Source organism: Puma concolor, chromosome E2, assembly GCF_028749965.1.
Source record: "Puma concolor isolate L17-30 chromosome E2, mPumCon1.1.hap2, whole genome shotgun sequence".
NCBI classification, from domain to species: Eukaryota; Metazoa; Chordata; class Mammalia; order Carnivora; family Felidae; genus Puma; species Puma concolor.
The window spans coordinates 21,485,864-21,510,184 of record NC_141681.1 but is presented as its reverse complement, the minus strand read 5'-3'; the positions used below and the strand labels follow the sequence as shown (position 1 = coordinate 21,510,184).

Genomic DNA, 24,321 nt, shown 5'->3' with positions numbered 1-24,321 from the left:
AAACATGTACCCAAAGCTTATTGGTGTGAATAAACTATGGTATACATATCCATACTATTTATCAATACTATGCACACTGTAAAACCATTTATAGTTGTGGTTACCAGGAGTTTATGATGCTAATATGTTCATGATACTACATTTTTTAGAAAAAAGTAAGATGTAAAATTCTACTCATGCACAACATATCAACTATGTAAACACGAATTATGCAAAATGGAAAAAAAAGATTGGAAAGAAATGCATCACTGTGTTAAGAGTAAATCTCTAGATTATTTCTTCACATCTTCCTTTGCAAATTTTGGCATTTCAGTGTAGTGGAGAGCATGGAGTTGAATCTGAGTTCTGATACTCGATGACTAGGGATGTTGGACAAGGAGCTCACTTTCCTAACTCTGACTTTCTTCTTGTATAAAATACAGTGATAATGTCTCCAATGTAAGAAATGCCTTGAAGGTTAAAACAGAAAACATATGTAACCTTTAATATGGTACATAATGTTATAGTGTATTGTGTCTTGATATTAAAAAACAAACAAACAAACAAACAAACAAACAAACAAACAAAAAACAGTGGAATTGGTGGGAGCAAAAGCCCAGAAGACACAAAGAGAGATGGGCTTTCTGGACAAAGCCCCATCTGGTGCTGAATAGGGGGCTGGCAGTCGTGGACAGCCCCTATCTCTTTTCACAAACAAACAGAACAGTCCTGGAGGGAACTCCCCACTGACCATCTGCGTTCACTCAACATCCACATTCATCCTTTCTACTTCACTAGTTTCCATTTTCAGCTTTTCCTTCTCTTTGATGTAGATAACAATCTAGCTGGAGCAGTCAAATGTTTTTAAGTGTGGGATTTCGACAACAGAAGTGAGGTCAGGGACACCTGGATGAAGGGGCCCCTCGTTCTGCCCTATGCTAAGCAAACAACTAAGCAGGACCCTGGCTGGGGAATTTACAATGAAGTAGGGGCTGTGTTCTGGCTTTACTCAAACCCATGTGCTCTCTCTGTCTCTATCTCTCTGTCTCTCTCTGTCTCTGTCTCTCTCTCTCTCTCTCTCTCTCTCTCTCTCTCACACACACACACACACACACACACACACACACACACACCATTGGAGTAGCAGGTTAAACATCACTCACTCAGAGATCTTTTCCTGGGCCCCAGATAATCGCAAGAATTCACGTTACCCCTTACCATTCCCACGACACCATGCATTTCTGAAGAGCAAGATGTGTCTTATTTTACAATTACTACTATAATACCAGCCAAGACAAGGGTTCTATCTGACTTATTTGACATTGTGTCCCCAGCACAATGTCTGGCATGGTAGTTTGATACCCAACTCAATGAAAAAGTGAATATACCAGCATGCAAGGCTTAACTGAGTGTAAGAGGCCCCAGCTAGATACAGTTTTGAGAGTTACACGTTGTAGGGCACTAACAAAGACAATGCCACTGGGTGGGACAAGATGGGCTAAGGGTTTCAATGCCCATGCACCAGTTAGTCTTTCCATCTTGTAAAGAAGTGTGCCAACTCAGGGCCCTGACTTGTTATCATCCTGGGATATAGGTATGTATGTATGTGTGCTGAGGGAGACCTTTGAACTTACTACTAATTATGATGGTGGTAGCTATTGTGATGCTATCAATGAAGCTATTCCCTCCTCCCCAGCACGTAATATGTGTTTCAGCTGTGCTTTGACCAATGCCTGGCATGCAGTATGTGCTCGCTTATGTTTGTTGCCTCTTAAAATATCTGAGCATGCAAAGAAAACTTGGAAACTTCAAAACCAAGATTAATTTACTTCCTGCTTTTATGAGTTTGGCTGCTTCAGATACTTCATGTAAGTGGAATCATGCCAGGAGCTAGGGGGAGAAAGAAGTAGTGAGTTGCTGTTCAAAGGGTATAAAGTTTCAGTCATGCAAGATGAAAAAAGTTCCAGAGATACTGCTGTATAAAATTGTGCTTGTAATTAATAGTACTGTACACATAAAATTTTGCTAAAGAGGGCAGATCTCATGTTATTTTTTTACCACAATTAAAAAAAAGCAACTAGGTTTTCTTTTTTTTAATTAAAAGAAAAGTCTTGCTTTGTGTGGACCTAGAGAGGTTTAGTGAAGGTACTGTCTATCTACGTGGTCTGCATGGGGAAGACCAGATGGCTCCTTGGTGTGTTATGAGAATACCAGACAACCTTTCAGGTCTCCTGGGGGTTACCATCGTCTTTGACCATGGAGATTAGCTCCATTGCCCTCCAAGATTGGGTTGTCATTATGAAACCAATCAGCATCTCGGAATGTGATCTTGCAGGTCCAGACACAGCTCTGGACTCCAGCCACAGCTATGTGACATGAATTCCCATTTCTTTTCTTGCGCTTTTGGCTTTCATTCTCCAGTTTCATGCTAGGAATTGGGATTTTTGTGGAGCTGACTCCCTGGCCCTTCAGAGGCTCCTTAGCTTTGCAGTAATGCCTTGGGATTCTGTTGGCCATGTTTGTAATCAGAGTTACACAATCAAGGAAAAAATTGAACAGAGGAAACGTTGCTTCATATGGAAGAGCAGGAAAGTTATTTGTTGTGCCCAAGAAATGACATTGAACCCTCCAAGAGGGCAGTGGCTTTTCTGCCACCACCTCTTTCTCTGCTGTGGCCCCTTTGGGTTTCCTGCAGAAGCAGCTGTGGTCATTTACAACTCCTCCCCAAAGTTCCGTGCCTAACTATGGGTGTCTATTCAGTTCAACAGGAGGTAACCTTGAAGACAGTGTTAATAATGGATTTGCACAATTTCACTTCTGACTTCTGAATGCATTTTGGCTGCATGACACCGTGGGAGAGGTGAGGTGTGGTGGTGGTCGGCAGCCCCTGAGCTCTCTCTCCCTGTCTTCATTTAAGGAGCACTAGCCTAGCTGCACAGGAGAATGTTAACACTTAGCGGTCTTGCACACACTGGAGGGAGAGATAGGATCACATAATAAGCAATGATGCCTGCGTCCCCCACTCTGAAACCCTTACTGTGAAACCCCCTCCTTTATTTCTCTTCCTAGCCCTTATCCTCTTAACACAGCACACATCTTTCCTTGTTGCCTGTCCTCTGCCCCCTCTAAAATGTAAGGCAATACCTTCTCTCTATTGTGTCCTGCTGTATCCCCAGTGCCAGGAACAGTGCTTGGCATGTAACAGGTCCTCAGTAAATATTTACTGAATGAATGAACTGGCAGTGAAGTTTGAGATTAAGTACGCTACAGCGACAACTCTGTTGCTGCTAGCCGACAACTCTCTAGTCACAGCGCCAGCCCCTCTCTTGGAGCCTCAGTTTCTACATCTATGTAAGGAGGGTTGTACTTAGCAGACTTCGCAGATAGCTGGTGAAGTTTCAAAAGGAGGATGCAGGTGACAGTGCTTATTAAACTGTGATATTCCTCTGACATGTGTGAAGCATGATTTGTTTGGCTTGATTTTCATGTTTTGATTGCACCTTTGTCTTTTGCTGTAAGTTACTTACAATCCTTTTGAAGGCAGATAGAATAAAAATGATACGGGCAGAAAAAGAAAGTGAATGAAGGTATTCCACAAACAAGCATGGAGTATGAACAGGAAATTCACAAAACAAAAAGAAACTGTGCAAGTGGTAAGAATATGTAAGAACAATGAGAATTAGCCCACTGATAAGATATATTAGTGGAAGAACCAAATTAGTAACGTTCTACGGACATGTGCATGCGCGCGCGCGCTCGCACACACACACACACACACACACACACACACACACACACCCAGGATAGGCAAGGGTCCCATGAGATGATACTCATATGTTTCTGATAGAAATTTAAATTTTTGCAAAAAATAATTTAACATTAAGTATCAAGAGCCTTGAAATATCCATACTTTTTGATTGACTAATCTGTTTGGAATTTATCCAAAGAATGAATTGCAGGAAATCACATGCACAAGACTGTTCAACACAGTGTTGCTGATAGTAAAGAATTGTTGGTAATAATCTAAATCCTTGACAACAGGGAAAAATGTTTCAATAAAGAATAATACATCTAAATTCATCAATTAAAGATATTATGCTCTAAGAATGGTTAATGTCAGAGGAAAATGCTCTCAGTATAATGTCAACTGGAAAAAGAAGAAATAAACCATATATATATGACATTTCCCAAGGTTGCAAATAAAATCATATCTATATATAATAACAATATCAAAAATATAAAAACATAGAAGTAAAATTGTCAGTACCCCATCACATGATAAATATTGTAAATGTCTTATATATGTATACATAGTATATATGCAATTCATTTTTCTGTTAATGTGTTTATGACTTCTTCACGTTGTTCCTGGTAATAATGTATTACTTTTCAAGTAGGAAATGATTGCTATTTTTTCAAAGGTAAAGTTCAATTTAAACTCTGATTTCCAATTTTCATATTATATGCCAGTAAACACATATACTAGTTGTATTATTATTAAGCCTCAGAAGCTAATTATGGGATTTACTGTCAATGAATAAAATAGTTCTCAACTGGAGAAAGACCTGAAATAGGCCAGTGAGGCCCCAGTTAGGCCCCAGTTATCCCAAGGATTCAGGCCAGCTCTGCAGATCCTGCTTTTCACACTCACCTCCAGCCCTGAAGCTGTCTTTCCCCATTTCCTGATAGTGCTGTGTGGCTCTGCCTTTCCCCACCTATGTCTGTCTCTCTCGGGCTTTTGCTTGCTTCCCCCTGCCTCTTCATTATGAAAGGCAAGTCCTCCCTCTCCCTACTTCAGAAAGCAAATGCATAATCAGGATCAATTTATAGCTGAAATCACAGACCCCATTTGTGCCCTTTTGTCTGTGTCTGTGTCCTTCCTGTAGAACTGAGACCTCCCTTAGGGTGCCTTCCCCTTTTATGCACCTCAGGCATCCAGGCAGAGCCCTGGTCACCATCTGGGCTTTCTAAGGACATGTCCTAGGTAATTCAGTGTCTCAGCATTCCAGGAACGCACATGTGGATTCTGGTATTGTTTTTCCTGTACCAAAATGAGAATTTTGGAAAGGCTCAGAGGTCACACGGACTAATGCCTAGTATGTTGAGATTATACTCCAGATATCTATGCAAGGGTGTTCCACATCTGTGAAGACGGGAAGCAAAGAAGTAAGAATAACAATGGATTCATGAGAGAGATGAGATTGTTCATTCCCTTGCTATTTTTCAGAATTCTATTTGAAGTTGCTTTTATGTGGCTTACACAATAAAATTCTTTTATTAAAAAAGTAATTCTAAATAAGGAGATGGATGCAGAGAGGTTTAGCAGTTTCCCCAAAAGCACACAGGAGGTAAGAGACAGAGCTAGGATTCAAACGAAGGCCCAAGTCCACTGTGCTTTCTAATCTCTACCTCATGGCATTTCTATGAAATGAGATCAACCATCAACAATGTTTGGCACAAATGGTAAAAACAAGCAAACAAACCAAAAACAAACAAACAAACAAACAAATTACTCAGAACCAGAAGACCAGATCAGGTGAATGGGGATACAATGATATAAAGGGAAAAATATAAAGAAAATGGAGACCCTGCAGTGGACTATCAATTTTGCCAAACTACGCCCTAGAAATAGTTCAAAGTTTGCGATCAGAAAATTTACCTCCTTCCACTGCTGTCTCCTCTGGCTAATTTAGAGCCACTCATCCTCTTAATAGTTTAAAAATTAATTTTAGGGCATTTGTCTTAGTTGCAATTTTACATTTAGTTCATTTAGTGCCTGTTTCCTCCACTAGATCAAAAATTGCTAATTGCAAGGGCTGTGTCTGCCTTTCTTCACTCTGTACCCCTAGAATCTGGAACCAAGTTTGGCATATAGTAGATGTTCAACTAATGTTTATTGGATGAATGGATGGTTGATGAATTTTCATCTGTCTTGGTGTTTGAAGCGCCTGTTCCATTGTCCATATTTCTCCTTCTCCCATGAGCTGCCAGATGGAGAGTACACCACTCCTCTCCCATCATCCCTTCAACATCCCCGGAGGAGACCTTATAGGAATGATTCAGTCCCTCATCAGCCAAGTGCAGGAATCATCGTCAGGGCTCCCTCTGTACCAAAGCCCTAGATTGAGAGTCAGGATTGAACCCTGAGAACCAACGCCAGGAGAAATGAGAAGGCTTCACAAACCTGCAAGCTCTTTCCGGGGAGGCCTCACCTTTGCCTACCTTGTCTTTGCCTCATTTTTATAAGCTGCCTTCTCTTTTCCTTTAGACCCAAGGTTCTTCAATTCATGGTCTTTTTGTATACATCACTCCATGCCCAGCATAGACAGAGATCCAGTCACCCATCCATTCTTTAATTTATCCATTTCTTTGACAACTTTTTATCATAGTTTTCCTGGCACTGCGAAACACAGATAACAGTGCCCAGTTTAGTTAGAAAGACAGAGAACACTAAAATTATGTTCCCAAGAACAAATGCCATGTCCTTGAAACCCTCCATGATTCATGCTTGAGGAATATACTAATAGATTAATTTATAGTGTTTTCTTGTGTAAAATATCATACTTAAGGCAGAAAAGTAAATATAGGTGGCATTAATGATATTTTCCCATTCTGGGTATTTAATTGACATTTATTCTCCATTTATAATCCCTTCCATACGATGTTACTGAGATGCTTTTAAATTTATGTTGCTTTGTTGATAATGGCATGCTTGTTAAAAGGATTAAAGAGTGTGTCTGGTCCATCAGGCAAATATCTATTTCCCTTTGCTTGGATGGAACATGCTTCACTACCATAGCCTTGGCCAATTACAGAATAATTAGAATACTTTGTAATGTATATTTAACAAATTTCTAGAAGTATTTCTCAAACCTCTTTGCAGAGTTTTATTCATTTAGAACCCCACTCTCCTGATTTTTTTTTCTTTCAGTATGATTACCAGTGAAGGGAATGAAGTCTTGTATTCTCCAGTTTGAGAAATAAGAAAGCGGTGTATGAAGTGCAAGTCCGTATGCGGCAGTCCCTTAAAATAGTCCCCATTGGCACGGAGCTATTCTGAATAATCGATGATTATGGTAACATGGAATGTCAAAATAGGAACTTCAGCTGAAATCTCAAGACAAGAGACCTCTTAGAATTGGCAAATTGGGATGATAGTTTTTAAATGGTTCAATTACAGTGAAAGTGATGAGAAATGAAAGGAGGCAGCTCTTGCAGAGAGCTGTTGGTTTACTGTGAGTCTCCCTGGCTTTCCTCAGTGAAAAGGGGAGAAGGGTATTTCCTTCCTTCACATCTCCACTCTAGGGGGATTTGACAGTGGTAGGCCTCGGCAGGACCACCCTGACATTTTAATATACTGTCTCTTGATTTTTTTTTTTTTTTTTTTTTTTGAGAGAGAGCACGAGCTAGGGAAAGGGGCAGTGAAGGAAAGAGAGAGAATTTTAAGCAGGGCCACACCCAGCTCAGAGCCCATCTCAGGGCTTAATCCCACAACCCTAGGATCACGACTTGAGCCAATATCAAGAGCCAGGTGCTCAACCGACTGCGCCAACCAGGCACCCCTGTCTCTTGAAATTCTGATGGCATGGCAGCCTGGTGTTTGACACCTGACTTGAAAACAACAGCAACAACAGTAATAATGAAGAAGTGCTCACTAGTGGAACAAAGATGTGTTGAGGTGTATCAAACCATGTGTTGAGTGGCCTGCACTCTTGAAGTTGACCTCACAAATGCTGTATGAGCATTTACCATGATCTACAAAAGCTGTCCTATGTCCCCCTCATGTGAACACACAAAGGGAGAGAGATCTGGCCTGGGATCTTCTTAGGTTGCTTGCAAACGGGATTGCCCGTAGGGTTGAACAGATCCCAGCAGAGAACCTGGGTACCTAGGGACTGAAGATGAGTCTGAGACCATCCAAAACAGAGATGGATTAGCCATGGCAAGGGAAGGTGGGTGAGAGAAGACCACTAATGGAGGCTGTGGGTCTTTCAAGAATCCAAAAAATGCTTCTGGAGAGTCTGTTTTAAATAGGATAATCACAGGGGCACCTGGGTGGTTCTGTCAGGCGTCCAACTTCTGCTCAGGTCACGATCTCACAGTTCGTGAGTTCACGCCCTCCATCAGGCTCTGTGCTGTCAGCACAGAGCCCACTTTTGATCCTCTGTCTTCCTCTATCTCTGCCCCTCCCCCACTCACACTCTCCCTTTCTCTGTCAAAAATAAATAAACATTAATAAAATGTAAATAGGACATCTCAGGCATGCCACACAAGTACAATACCACCAACCAGATAACAACTATGCTATGCCCCTTTCCATCCTTCCACCGTAGTAAGGCTCAGGAACTTCGATGGATAATTAAGAGCCCAATCCCTGGGGAAGAAGAGAAAGAAGAAACTGGGCACCTGTGCTCCTTCTGAAAATGCAGTCCTTATGTCTGCACTAGGGTCTGGCTGGGGAGGGAGGAGAAATCCCAACTTTAAAACACAGTTGACATTTGATTATTCCATGGTGCTGGATATTATAATTGCATTGCTGGAGAATGCTTTTTGGGGAATCCAATTGACCTGAGAACTGTTTGCATGACCTAAGACTGACAAAAAAGGTTTGGGTGCTCCTGCTGTATTTATCCAGTGGCAGAAAAAGAGATTGCACTTGGCGGGCAGATTTGGAGAGGCCATGAGAGACAAAGACGGAGGTCCTCTCTAAATTCATCTCATTCAATGTGATGGCTGCAAAGGACACAGAATCAGCACTGGGTCAGCAGGGGTAGGGAAAGAGCTGACCTAAGGGATCAGAGAAAGCATTCTAGAGGGGGAGATGTCTGGGATGATGAGTGAAAATTGATAGATTGTTGAGGCCTGATTGTTCTCGATATAGAAGCATCTAGAGCCCAAGTGTCCCTCTTTCAGGTTACTCAGAAATCTGAACCTAGAAATTTACAAATTTACTTGGACCCCTGTTAGTTACACTCTTGTCATCTCTGCTGGATTCTCTCTCTTTCTGTGTGAAACCACTTCATGTTCTCCATGCCATTCAGCCCTTCTCCATTTTCCCCAAAGGGTCAAGGTGGTCCATTCAAGCTATTAGCGGTAATAAACAAGGCCTGCCACACTGCCTCTGCTAGACCCCGGTGTGAGACCTAGCAGGAATCTGCATGCATCTAATCTCTCCCAGGTTCACCATTGCTGTTTTCCCCTGCAAACCCCCCATGGCATTCTGTAATTTCCTGATATTACAAGGAAACTGATATTGCGGGAGCCTGTGAGGATTGCCTTGGGACAAACACATCAAAGAGACAACACTCAGCTGTCTTTCCTTGCCCCTTAGTGTAGTTATGCAAACCATTCCCCTCAGAAATATGAATCCGTTAAAAGCATGCTCTCTGACCTGCCAGTCACTGAAATGGAGCATGGGAAGAATGGTTACATCCAGATACAATTTATTGAGCACCTGTGAGTCAGATCTTTTGACAAGAAGTACTTTGTGTGTAGTATTTATTTGCCAATCCCACCCTAACATGCAAAGGAGGGGCTATTAAGTTCCATTTTATGGATGAGGAAGGTGGTCCTAGAGAGTTAAGTGGAAATCTGCTGTCCGTGAATGAGAAGTGGAGTATGATTTCCACTGTTTTCTGGCCCCAGAGCTGGTGTCTGTCGTTCTGTCTATGGTAGGTGAGTTCATCCTTTAACTCAGTTCTCAAAGCATCCCTGTCAGTAGAGCTATCTTTGACTCCTCCAAACAGTACCCTGAAGTCGCTTCCTTCGGTTGCTCCCCAAATCCTTTATCCAAACCTTGAAAATGGCACTTACCTTATTACTGTGAAGATTTATTCATATGCCTATTTCCTGTTAAACTGGAAGGTTCCCAAGTGCTGAGTTGGAGCCTTATATTTTCACTAGATATCTACCTTAGCTTTGCACACAATAGGACTTATTCAAGTCATTGAGAGACGAATGTGTCATTGTTTATAAATGAGAATTAGCAACTCAGAGCAATAATGTAATAAACAGAGGTCATACAACTAGTCAATTTGGAGCCATAATTTAAAATCCTTATCTCCTGATAGGGCTTTTTTCCTGTGTATTCAAGTCAGAATTAAAAACATGTTCGTGGTGCCTCTGGATATATTATACTAAGCTACCAAGGCAGAATTAGGAAGGTGTATGCACACATATACATCAATTTATTTGACTCTCAGAAATATAGATCAATTTATTTGACTCTTAGTTGAGATATTGGGACCATTAACATGGCAGTTTTCCAACTAGCCTCACTGGTATCCCTGATTCTCTTTTCTTTCTCTTTTCTTTTTCTTTTTTTTTTTTTTTTTGAGATAACATTCCATTTCACAACTTTTATCGAACAAATAGTTATTGAATACTTACCATGTTGCAAGCAATGTGACTGAGGTAGAGGTTGCAAAAGCATGTATAGACTTACAACTTACTCATCTGAGTTTCAGTGATATGAAAAAAAAGCTCAGGGAGCTTTGAGGGTGTATAATAGAGAGACAGCCTTGACTGGGACTGGTTCTTCAGAGCAAATGTCCCTGGAGGAGTGAAGACAGATTTGAGTCTAAAGGACAGATGATATTTGTGTCAAAAGTAAATAGATGAAAAGATAGGGTTCCATGAAGCGCCTGAGAAAGTAAAGAGAAGCTGATGTAATTGGAACCCAGAGATCAAAAGGAACAGTTGTGTGGGCACTCTGGAGACATGGACAGTGGCCAGGTCATGCAGGACCCTGCTACGATTGTTGATATTCTGTTATTTACTCTAAAAAAACTATAGGGGTGCCTGGGTGGCTCAGCTGGTTAAGGGTCCAACTCTTGGTTTCAGCTTAGATCATGATCCCAGGGTTTGTGAGTTCAAGCTCTGTGCTTGGCTCTGTACTGACAGTGCACGGAGCCTGCTTGGGATTCTCTGTCTCCCCCCGCAATCCCCCCCCTCAATAAATAAATGTTTAAAATAAATAAATAAAAACACTGTAAAGGCAAACACTATAAAGGCACTGAAGTGTTTCAGCTTGAGAATAATATAGTCAGTCTTGAATTTCTCTCCTTGGTGTGAGGGGAATGAGTTGGAAGGAGGTAAGAATGAGTGTTGGGAGACCCATTATGAAGCACTGCGGTGGTCAGGGAAAAAGTGACCATGGTATGTCTCCAGAGTCTGTAAATCTCCAGAGCTAGCTCTTTTGGACTCTCTTTGTAGACAAGGGAAAGTTCAGTCCTCTGGTTTTTGCCATAAACCGGTAAAAAATTTCTCCCCAAGAATGTAGCCCTAATTGTGCCATACCATCCTCCCTCATGTCCTTTCAAGGTACGGAGTGTGGAGAAAATGTGTGCTGGATTTTTTGGGTCTGTGTCTGTCGAAGGCCTTTGAGATGCTGCAAATTTCCCTTGTCTACTGATCTCATATTCTGGGTGTGGCTGAGCCTTTCCTCCCTGAAGCTGGTGAAAATCTGATTTGAGAGGCCCACATCTGGGTATAGCCTGAGTGGCCAGTTGAATTAGCTGACCTGATGGAACCTGTCTGGGACCTGATGGAAACTGGCTCTGCACCTTGTTTGTACCTCAGGTGGAGGGCAAGGGTGTCTTCAATTGCAGTCTTTCCCTGCTTTGTCTTGCCAGCACTCACACTCATACCTGTGGAGGCTCATCATCATCATTTTTCCCCCTCCTCCTCCCCCCTCCAGTCTCCACTACTTCTCCTTCTTCACAATGCTATGGGGGTGGAAGGGTGGGGATTGATTAGTGTAGTTGACCTTGCTCTGTAATATTTGAATTGAGGAAAAGGGAAAAAGAAACTAGAGCATCCTCTGGGTTCTTTCCTAAGCAGTAGTTGTGCCTCTCATTTGAAAAGATGAAGATAATGCCAAATTAATGGCTCAGCCAGCTGATTAAGCTTTTTTTTTAAATCTTCTCCAAAACTTCATAGGAGCAAAAATCACCTCAGCCATCACTGCTCTGAATCAGACCTAATAACAATGGATTCTCATACCCTTTTATCATGTGAGATCTGGAGCTGTTCCCTGGGGCTCACCTAACATACTTCCTTGCATTTCACAGTTGAGAAAATTAATAAATAAAGAACAAATTTTTAAAAAAGAACAAATTCATTCATTCCTCCAAAAATTCGTCCAACATCCATTGTGTGGTAGGCTTTGTGCTAAAATAGGGAATAAGAAAAAAGTGAGTAAATGTCTTTGCTGTTCAGGAGCTCACTGCCTGGTAAACAAGTGAGTTAACCATGACCTGGTGAGGGCTCTAACCTTGCAAGGGACTGATAGTTCATAGTGAGGTAGAACAGAGTGGCGTGGCCCTGCGCCCAAGGCTCCTACAGAGTCTAAATCAAGAGTTCTATCCCTAGTGGAAAGGATTTTTTTGTCTAAGTTTTTTTTTTTTTTTTTTAACACAAAACATCTAACTTGGTCAGTCTTGGAGTAAAACATATGTTTTTCACCTTGTGTTTTTCAAGCTGGGAGTGTTTCAGCTACTACCTTACTAGACAGATAAATGTATATTTTAGTGCTTTGATTTGGGTCCAGGAAAAGATTCAGAATCTTGTAAAATTTATCCAAAGGCCACCAGTATTGCAACCATTTAAGTATTGCAATGTATTAGTGCTATGTGCTGGGAAATAATAGACTCTACCCTCTTATTTCTTAGCTAGTTGGGATGTCTTATTAGCTGTATACTAATAAGCATAATGAAATTCAGAATATGCTGTCATAAGAGATACACCAATAGTGAGGATTTGGGGTAGTTTAAATGAAGGACAGAACCTTTGCATCAGTCCCAGAAGAAGGGGCACAATGTTAACAAGCAGCTGTGTACTGGGGAATGTCCTGCCATGTGTGATCCCTGATAAACTATTTCACCCATTTGAGTCTGAATTGCCACAACTATAAAGAAAGGAATGTTAATGACTAAGACCACCTACCTCATGCTGTGAGTGCTGAATGAAATATTTAATGCAAACCCAGTTCCTGATGCGTAGCAATAATGATGGCAGTGGTGGTGGTCGTGATCATGATCATGATGGTGGTGATGAAGATGATGGGTGGTGATGGGTTATGATGATGGTGATAATGTTGATGATGGTGGTGGTGGTGGTAGTGGTGTTGGTGATGAAGACAAGGATAATGATTTGGGGTGATGGCAATGGTGGTAGTGGCAATGGTGGTGGTGGTGGTGATGGTAAACTGCACCATTTTCATAAATGTCACTGACAAACTTGAAATATGCTTCTGAGTTCTATAATAACTCTTCCTTTTGGGGACTGATGCACACTAGTTAGAATGACAATTTGCCCACGGAAGTTTCCAGTCATTTATGAGGCCCCAAATGATGGAATGGCATCTCCCAAACGGCAAGCGAAGCTACAAGGCACGTCTACCCAGGGGTATTGCTGCCCAATCACCCGCAGGCAGAAAACAACTAACAGAAGGATTTGACATCTAACACAGGAGTTTCCTCTTATCTTTCAACGGAAAGTTTATTTTCTATGTGGGAGAGTTTGATGGATATTTCTTATTTCTCTGTTTTCTGTACTAGGCAGTAAACAACACATTCCATTTCATTCTTTACAATGTTTTATTAATAACAAGATTGCCTCTATCTGCCTTTCTTGTAAGTACCTGGATTCAGGATCCTGTTGATAGCTTCTCTAATCAGGGAACTCCTTTTAGTCAGAGGAAAATAGCAGAAGGCTTGAGAGGAAGGATTTCTGGGCTTTTAATTTTGTTTTCTCCATATATTTGCAGTGTGGCCTTGAGCAAATTCCTTGAATCCTGAGTTCTCCAATACCTAGTTCATGCTTTCTGTCTCCCTTCTTCCACCCTCACCCATTTCCTCCCGCTAGCCCAGTCTTCCTCATGCTTGATGACCGTGATTTTAAGTCACCCAAGAGGTTTGCAGTGAGCTCCCTCAGACTGCCTGATTCTCTCCTTAGCTGGGTAATGACGGCTGTGAGAAGAAGGCAAAGCCCAATCCTACATGCTAGATGCATCCTAGCTGTAGAGATGCTGCTCTACTATGTAGAGAGGACCAGGACTCTCCAGGAGCTTTGGGTTCTCTCAGGAAGATACTGAAGATACCATATTGAAAGGGTTTGTGGAGTTGTGCATAGAAGAGCATTTCTTCCAAAAATAGCCCACAGCTTCCTCCTGCAGCTTGGCCCTCTCCTTATTCTGATTCTGCTGCAGTCTGCAATCAAACGTGAGTGAAAGCAGGTCTACCTAACCTTGAGATAAAAGCTTTCTTAAAAAAATGAAGGTAGTATTAAAAACTGAGTGCTTTCCAGAAAATGGAAATAAGTCATGAAGTAATAATAACAGCAGCGAAAATAAGAATAACAGCGAAGTGGTTGAACATTTACCCTTCACTAAACTGTCTCACTAAACTCTTCATGCAAATTCTCTCACTTAATCCTTTGAAGAACCCCATGTATGAGGTTTGTGCTAGTATTTCCCTAATTCGCGGATGAGGAAACTCAGTCATCAAGAGGGTAAGTCATTCCCCCATGAGGTACAAGCTGTAGGTAGCAGAGTCAGGGTTTGCATTTGGTCCCCCTACCCTATGCTTCTTTCCAATGCACATGTTAACATTACATTTGTCTCCCAGATCGTGGTTAGAATGCTGATCTATATAAAATGACAGGAGTGATAAAATACAGAGGAACACCGGGGTCTTAGATGGAGGAGGGCTTTCTCAGCCTCAGCACTGTTGACAAAAAAGCCAGATGCTTTTTTGTTGGGGAGGGCTCGCTTATAGCATCCCTGGCCTCTACCTGCTATATGCCAGTAGCACCCCACCTCCAGTGTGACAACCAGAAATGTCTCTAGATATGGCCGAGTGTCCCCTGGGAAGGCAAAATGCTCCAGCTGACATCTCACTGTTCTAATATAGTTTGTTACTCCAGGCCTTGATTCCAGGGCAAGACTGAACTTAGCATTTTTTTAAAACAATTTTTTAATGCTTATTTATTTTTGAGAAAGAGAGAGACACAGTGCGAGCGGGGGAGGAGCAGAGAGACGGAGACACAGAATCTGAAGCAGACTCCAGGCTCCAAGCTGTCAGCACAGAGCCTGACCTGGGATTCAGACTCACAAACCATGAGATCATGACCTGAGCCGAAGTCAGATGCCCAACTGACCGAGCCACCTGGGTGCCCCTGAACTTAGCTTTCGTAATCTACCAGACAACTGGGCCTTCCTTCATGTTTGGGGCCTTGTCCATCTGAGCTTTGCTAGTTGGCAACAGTCACATTTGATTCTCAGCTCCACCAACACATAAAGTGAAAATACTACTTCATAGAAGTGATGTATATTTTAAAGCATGACCTTCTTCATAGAGGACAATGTCAAATAATATTTATAAAAGACCTAGGACATGATAATATCCAATGAATGCTAGTTAACTTCATTTTACCCATCTCACCTAAAATGCTATCAAAAACAAAAGTGAATGTCTTCTTCTAACCCTCCCATAAAATAATCTAAACAAATGCCACTTTCAAGAATCGATGAAATCTTTTGAAACATAAGTTCCCAAATTTGACTGTTTTGTGTTTTTACATTAAGTAGACATTTGGAAACATCTGAATGAAGAATGACTTTCCTTAGTTTTTATCCATATGATTGTGCCTCTCAGATACAACTCAACAATGATTTTAGTTAACCATGAAAGCTTAAATGGGCTACCTATGGGAGAGACTCAGTCCGTCATGCCTTTTATTTAAAACAAGACCGTGGTGTCATAGATTTACATAACAATGCTTCAGATTTTGATGTGGTGTAGAATGCATTTCACATCCCTGGCACAGACTTTTCATTTTGATTGAAAAAGCAGATTTTCTCCTGAAATGAATACTACACTATATCTTAACTAAGTTGAATTTAAATTAAAAAAAAAAGACAAAGCAGATTTTCTGTGTGTATGTATGAATGTTTGTGTATATACACATGTGTGTGAGTGTTTATATGTGTATGTGAATATGTGCGTGTGCATCTACATACACATATGTGTACACACGTACATATGTGTATAATTGTATACATAAATATATATGTATATAATTCCGTGCATAAGTGAGAAAAATCATGTGGCTGACATTAAGCCATCTGTATCGGAGAAAGAAGTAAAAAAGAAAGTTTAACATATTGGCCAATCTGCATAGAACACACATACACAAATGCAACCCATCTTGGAAGGCAAAAACGGTACTTTTCCGCCTCTAATGGCTTGATAATAGCCATTATCAGCAACAATGCAAATGAAAAGAAAATAAAAAGAGGCATTTTTATGCACTGCCCATTAAGAGCAGCATACATATAAACTCATGAACTTGGAAAATAAATAAACAGACTGGTTGCTAAACAAAAGCTTGATTTCATTTCCAGTCCTGTCGATGGATAGTTTGTCATTAAAAAGATAGAGCTGTTTAAGTGGTCCCAAGGGAAACACTTAAAGTGGGATAAAAAGGAATCCAGTGGAGTATGCAGACCTGAGCCAATTTTAAATAATTGCCATTCCATCGTGAATCTAAAGAGATTGTGTTGAGACATGGCCTGTCAGCCACAATGAGCAGGGCCTTCCTTTGGAAGGGGGCCATATGCCCGAGTTGCCACATTGTGGAGCCCCACGGAGACAACCCTTAGGCAAAGATGGAGGAGTCCCTGCCTTCATTATATAATAAAATTGTGCTTAATGACTTGTAAATTTTCCTTGATGTTTTGCTCATAAATCTTCAGAATACTGTCTGTTACTCAAGAGGTCGTTAGGTATAGCTGCTTGCCTTAACCTCTCCAAATCATCTTAGCTCCATAAGTTCCTCATATGTCAATCCATAAAGAGGTACTAACTTTATTTCTGGGTGCATTAACTCATTACATGACTTATATACATGAAGTATAAAGCACACAGGAGATGCTCAGTGTATGACCATTGCAGTTATTCATATTAGAAAGGCAGCTGATGTAAGAGAAACCTTATTGACTTCCGAATTAGATAGAAGTACTTTCAAATTATTGTCGTGTGTTCTTGGTTAAGGATTTAGCATCTATGAGCCTCGCTTATGAAAGCGGATGATGATACTTCGTAGGGTTTCATGACCATTGGAAGAATTAAATGAGGAAGTACTTGCAAAAGGAAAGGGGCAGGCTAAATTCTCAGGGAAAATCAGCTGTTATGGTCAACCCTGCTGTTATCATTTGCATCTCAGTAAACGACAGTTATTTCTGTTACTCAAAGGCAGACATCACTGGGATGGAAAATGAATGGCGCTCTCTTCTATTATTTTTGCCTTGTAGCGAAGTCATGTACTGAGTAATTTTCTTGACTTGCAGCTGACAGGGTTTTATGGGGTAATAGAGAGGAAGGAGGATGAAGAGGAAGAGGATAGACATAAAAACCCAGAGTGTGGACCTTGGGTAAGAAGGAGAGTAAGAGAGATCCAAGATGGTTCATTCAAAACCTCACTTTCATACTGCACATGGACTGTGCTGGGGGCTAGGGGTGACACAATAAATAAACCTGGCAGCTGACTAGTTTAGGGAGCCTAAGGTCTAGTGGAGGAGACAGAGATCTCAAGACCCTTAGAATACAAGTGGCAGGTACTGGGATAGAGTAGAAACACAGCTATGGTGGCACTTAACCCACACCTGAAGCAATAAGGAGGACTTCCTGGAGAAAAATGCATCTTGGCGGCTCCTAAATGGTTCAAAAGACTAAGGAAAAGATGGCGATTGGTCTGCCATTTATGAATTACCTTGTTTAAACTTTCTGAACTTTAGTCTGTTTTCTATAAAATATGGATACAAGAATAGAAACAGTGATGATCCTATGCATTATATATTATACATATAAAATGTGCGTTAAAATTATGTGGACATGTTTCACCGATATTTCTTGCTTATTCATTTTTTTCGGCCAATGCCAGTCTTTATTGCCAAGGAACGAGGAGCTTGGACCAGTTCCTCGCTCACTGTGGTCCTCCCTATGTAAGCAGCATCTGTAAAATCCCATTCGTTTGCTGTACCATTTGATGACCAGAGCAAGACTTCTCCTTGGCAGATGTTTCAGAACCCCTCCCACCTCTGCTCTCTCTCACTCTCACTCTTTTCCACCCCTCCCTCTCCTACTATCCAGTCCCTCCTTAAAAGAGCTCAAGCCCTGCTGAGTGCAAGAACACATATTTAATGCTGGGTGCACACCCATTGGGGACCACTTCCCAGACCTCCGCGGCTCCCTCCATAATTGAAGTGAAGGCTTTGAAATGTTCAGTATACTTTTTTCTGAAGTTGTAGCTGACCAGTTTCTCCTGCTGCTTCCCAAACCTTTAATTTGCCAGTAAAGTTGTTCAGTTTTCTTATGACCACGCGGGGTTTTACATCCTTCTGGGGCTGCAGAAATGGAGCCCAGTGAGCGGTGCCTATTTTTACGAGAACTCCCTTGCACAACACTCTGGCTATCTCTGGAAGCTGCTTCAAAGGGAAATGGATGAGTGCTTTCCTTCAAGGGCATGTAGATATCCAGGGAATTTGAGTTTGGCTTTTTAATTCCTTGAGGACTAAGCATATATGCTGCATTTTCCTAAACAGCTGCAGCAGAGGCACAGATACCAAGAAATGCATTTTTTTTTCTCTAAATCATGGTGAAATCCCAACTTTGCCTTTTATCAGCTATATACATTGAGCAAGTTACCTGACTTCTATCCAAGCCTCATTTTTTGCATCTATACAAATGTGACCTAAAAGGGCAGATTTGAACATGAAAATTGCCAGCACACTCCATTGGAATCACTAACATAGCTGTGGTACAATTGTCAGCACTTGCCCTTCCTTCAAGGGGAATGTAATCTAGTGAGAGTAGCTGGAAATTTGGATGGGGTTTCAGTGCCCGTGTCCCCTCTTCCATTCTGGGTTCGTGGACCTAGGGAGGTATATACACAATAGCAATAATTATGGAGAAACATAGCATCAATTATATTCTTAGCTCAGATATCATTACTCTGTGGTTCCCAGTTTAGAACCTCTTAGGAAATCGTATTGGAGTGAGGGCTGTCTTTCTTTTTCTCTTTGAATCTATAACAGTTGGGCTCCTGGAGTGGGTGTTGTAGCCTCTTCCCAGATCAACTGCATGGTTGAGGTGGGCTGGTCTCGTGCCTCATTCTGGACAGTGCGCTAATAGATGCTCATTACTTTTCAGAACAGTGTGACCCCGTCCAGCAGTGAATCATGGCCAACTGAATGTCAAACAACTCCATCCTATCTCTTGAAAAGGAGCTAAGCATGCGGTGGGTGGAGAGGGCAAGGGCATAGAGGGTAAGAGCGTTGGTCTGTCTGTTTCTCCCATCACTTGTGTGAAATGCTAAAATATGAGGTGAAGGGCACATGTGTAACACCCCCTCCTCAACCAGGCAGGGAAGACTGAAATGGATAAGCATAAGTGCAACTTGAAATGTTCCGTAGTGAAGGGATAGAAAAGGGCTGCGTTTCTATCAGCTCAATCGCAGACACTGTAAACAACATGAAGAATGAGGCAAAGAAATAGGAAACCTCAGGAATCAACCACCTCTTTGGGAGATGGCTTCATGCGCTGCAGTTTCACATCCCTGCTCATGTGTAGGAATCCCTTTTCAGACAGCAGTCCTCAAAGACATATTCCATGTTCACTTCTCAAAAATTAAAATTTGGTCAGGCTTGCCTGAGCACCTATTATACACAGAACTATGGAAGTAGAGTGGGAAAGGTGAAACTGCCACTGATGTAACCCTGAGCTACAGAGGACAGAGAAAGAGTTTTGTAGCCAGACACCTGGGAGATGGTTTTTCTCCTCTCTGGTACTTGCAAGCTGAGTGTTCCTAGACAAGTTACTTCCCGTCTCTGAGCATCAGTTTCTTCACCTGCAAATTGGGGTTGTCAAAACCTACTTCTCAGGGCCATTGATATAATTTCATATAATCATCTGGCACACAGAAGTCACTAAGCAAATGTTAGTTTACTCTTCCTACTCTACCCACAGGATAAGCCTGATACTGGACACCATCCTTAGAGAAATATGAAATAGGAAATGTGAGGATAATAAATCCCAACATCTGCCTGCTGGACCTTTTATCTGTACTTGGAGACAGGGTGTTTATTGAGGCAAGGTAGATTTGCAATGATACATTATTAATAGCTTGTGATACGTTCTGGGTGATGGATATCTTCCCCCCAGACATACAGCAACAGCTGCATTCTCTCTTGGGAAAAACAATAGCATCAAGCCGGAGCAGATAGCTCCCAGGGAGAAAAAGAACAAAAAACCTCCAGACTCAAATTATAGTACTTTTTGTTTTACTTCGGATTAGTAGAAGGGTTTTCCTCACCTCCCACCTCCCCAATATCATGAATCTTTTGCTTGGAATTCACAACACTTCTGTTTAGAAGTTCTTCTTGGTATAGACACGACGTTGACAGGATTTACAAAAGATCTCCCTCTTTTTGGTTGTTCTATGATAAAGCTTAAAGACCCACAGTACATCACTCTACTGTCTTCTCTGTTCTCTGTGTAATGTGGTAAGATATTTGTCCTGAGTAGAGAATGACTATCTCTGCAGCCTTCCAGGTAGAAGTGATGCCGGAAGATAAAGATGTGGAGGTATGCTGTAGAATCAGAACATTTTAAAGTTGGCTAAGAGATTGCAGAGACCCTTGATTCCCCCGGCCCCTATTTTATAGATGGGACAAAGATCAGGTGTCATGGTCAAAGTCACACAGAAAATCAGTCGAAGAAGGGAGAAGAGCATTTCTGACATCACGCAGTCATATTTATTTGGGCATGACTATCAATTAATCTTTTTTATGAATATGCAAATTTTGTATGATCTTGAGGGTGTAAGCAAGGACACATTGCTTTTCCACTCAATTGCTCTCTGATCTGTGCAGCATCCAGGGCAGACAGGATGCCTTTCACTTGTTCACGTTGGGACAGACTAATGTAACACTATACTTGGAGCCCTGCTGGCTATGCTCTTGCCGACATCTTGGGGAATATACTTAACCTCTTTAAGCTTTGGTTTCTTCACAGGTAAAGCACTTAATCATAATAGTTTTCCCCAACCTAAGAGTTAATTTCACTTCTGAGACTCATTCAACCACTATTTATAGAGCACCTACTAAATGTCTGATAATATCAATGTGCTGTCACATATATAAAGTGGGATAAAACATTGTCCTGCAGCTTTAGGGCTTTGAATTCTAATGCTGGCTCTGCTCTGAGCAGATTGCAGGATCCTGGTTATGTGTTTTCTGATGAACTGAGATTCTGTCAGACGCAAAGAAGAGCTTATCACCTGTTGAGATGACCCTAGTAAGGGTGGTATGCCCAGTGCGCCTTGAAAAATTAAACGTCTCTGGGAGGCCTTGGCTTGGCTTTGTAGCAGATATTAATAGAAATGGGATTATTGGAGAGGGCTTCCCAGTCATATCTGTGCAACTATTAGGATTAAGGTATGCAGGTTACTCCCTCCATTAATTTCCCTTTCTCTTTCTTCTGGTCTTCCCTCCCTTCCACTCAAACATTTACTAATGCCTACTCTGTGGGATGCCTCCATCTAGGCACTGTAAGAGCTACCAAGATGAATTGGCCTCTCTGCTCATGAAGCTCATGATCTACGTGGAAAAAGAAAGGAATTTCCTAGGGAGAATTAGAGAGGTTGGGGTGGGGGGGCATGGGGAATATTAACGTAATCTGAAATGTTGGCATCTTCAAAAACACGATAGGAGGGGCATCACCCTTTTTAAGACAACAATCTAAGAGAGTAGCTTATAACTGATTTGGTTGAAGTTAGATTGTGATGTTGAGGACATTTCTTATTTATGGAGGTATTTAGCTGGATGAGTAAAATATACTTGTCCAGAAACCCATGTTTTAGAATAAACTCTCTTCCAAATGGTCCGGTGTTAGGTAAGCAGTTCCTTCACGTGTTGTGTGCCTGTGCATGTGTGTATAGATATGTCGATGCATGAGGCATGGATTCATGGGGAATTACCCTTCTGTCTGGAGCCGGTTCCTAAAAACTACCCCTTTCACCTATCAGTCAGAACATGGTGCTCTCTTGTGAGGTAACATTATCAAATGTTTGCTCATGACAAGGAGAATGTCCTCTGGGAAGAATGTGTATTGAATAGTGAAGACCGTGAAGTTCACAAAGAGTTTGGTTAAAACATCCTTTGGTGTTTTGGATGATGGTCATTCTGAAGAGAACATGGTCTAACATCTCTATATGGGGAATTTGCATCACTGGGAGGGGTCATTTAGGGCCTGGTGTCTTGCCACAGGGTCATGCGTAGGGGTCTTTTCCATCTCTCTAGGAGGTGTCCTCATCCTCTGCTTCCTTCTTGCAAATCCAGAGCGCCAGCCCTCAGACTCTCCCACTTTCCCCACTTCCCAGTTGTCCATGGCCAAATCCACCACCACCTCCTTATTCTACTTCTTCCCCTGGTTAAGCTCATGGACTCTTTTTTTTTTTTCTATATTTGTTTTTAAAGTTGCAAATCTGAAGGAAGAAGGAACTTTACTACTAATTGATTTTAACTCCTTTTCAAATATGACTTTAAAGAAAGACTCATTGCTAAGTTATTTTTATGGGATACTTATAATATTAAATATTGTTAATATTTATTTAATATCCCTAATAACTCTATAAGTTAGCATTATTTTATTCCCAAATGACTGCTTAAGAAACTGAGGTACCAAAAGATGAAATGACTTGCCTGATAGTACACAAGTAGCAAGAAGTCAAGCTTTTATAGATTTTTTGCTTATGTGCATGGGGAAATGGAGATGAATTAGCAAAACGGCAAAAGTTGGGACTTAATGAAAGTTATGGAACTCTTAAAAGATCCTCATTGAACTTTTTTGTTTTTGGTTGGTCCCTTTGGAATAAAGCTCTTCCATTCTTCTCTTCTTCATTATCTTTATGTCCCTATCCTTTGCGCAAAGAAGGTCAAATTATGTCATTCTTTGGCAAAAGCTATGCTGCTAAAATTGTTTAAGAATGCATAATATAGTTAACTTCTCAAAATAGTGCAAAGTTTTGAAAATGAATCATGCTTCAAACAGTCAACAGCAGGCCAATTTGCCTGGCATTAAGTGGTTTCCTAGATGCAAAATCTACCAAATGATTTCACTTTGTTCCATCACTTATCCCTGACAGCATTTAAGAATCACAAAGGAACTGAACATTTCTTAAGGAACTCATAATGGTAGTAATCATGGTTGTCATTTTTCAACCCCCTTTATGCACCTTTATGTACTCTCTTCAGGTCTTTGTACACACTATGTTATTTGACCATGATGGCAACTCTGTGAAGTTGGGATTACTATCTCAGGCTTTCCCAATGAGGATACTAAGGCTCAGGAAGATTGTGTAATGTTTCCAAAGTAACAAAGCTGGTAATTAGCAGAGCTGAAATAAGAACAGAAGTGTCCCTGCTTTTAAAAACTACACTGATAGAAGCAGCTGAGCCAGTCTTACATTTAGTGACTATATCTTCCTGATGGAACAGGCAGATGTCATAGGATTAAGAAGACAGAGTACCTTTGATGACTTCCTAACTATAATTCAGACAAGATCTCATCATCTATCAAGGTCTTAAGGGAAGATTTTGCTTCCAAAGCCCTAGCAAGTACAACCTCAGACAACTGGGACTGTTTTCCATCATCATAAGCAAAATATTGACACAAGTTAGTACACATATGGCTCAGTCAACACTGGGTACTAACTGGACTGCACACTTTGGGATAGTTTCAAAGACCATTAGGCACACACTCACATCAGACATATAGCAATAGTATAACTGTCAGAAAATTGCCTCATTTAACACAAACAGCAAGTTACCAAGTATTTCTGGCAACAGTTGCATAGTTCTCTCTGACGTAGTCAGGATACTTTTATTTTTTGCATCCCTTTCTTCTTCTGTAAAAATAGGTATGCAGTTTAAGGAGGTCCTTGGAACATGTAGGTTTTTGGATTTTTTGTTTTATACCTTTTATCTAAAATAAGGGTTGCGGGGCGCCTTGGTGGCGCAGTCGGTTAAGCGTCCGACTTCAGCCAGGTCACGATCTCGCGGTCCGTGAGTTCGAGCCCCGCGTCAGGCTCTGGGCTGATGGCTCAGAGCCTGGAGCCTGTTTCCGATTCTGTGTCTCCCTCTCTCTCTGCCCCTCCCCCGTTCATGCTCTGTCTCTCTCTGTCCCAAAAATAAATAAACGTTGAAAAAAAAAATTAAAAAAAAATAAATAAATAAAATAAAATAAGGGTTGCACTTGGGTGGCTTAGTCAGTTGAGCATCTG

General features: G+C 41.3%; 1 long non-coding RNA gene across 1 annotated transcript in view; it reads left to right on the top strand.

Annotated features, from left to right (window-relative positions):
* Nucleotides 1–19,300, top strand: part of LOC147573429 (uncharacterized) — a 158,156-nt gene extending 138,856 nt beyond the window's left edge. The window contains exon 3 of the long non-coding RNA XR_015244430.1: nt 19,191–19,300. This is a non-coding gene — a long non-coding RNA (uncharacterized LOC147573429). The remainder of the gene's footprint in view (nt 1–19,190) is intronic.
* Nucleotides 19,301–24,321: the final 5,021 nt, after the last annotated feature.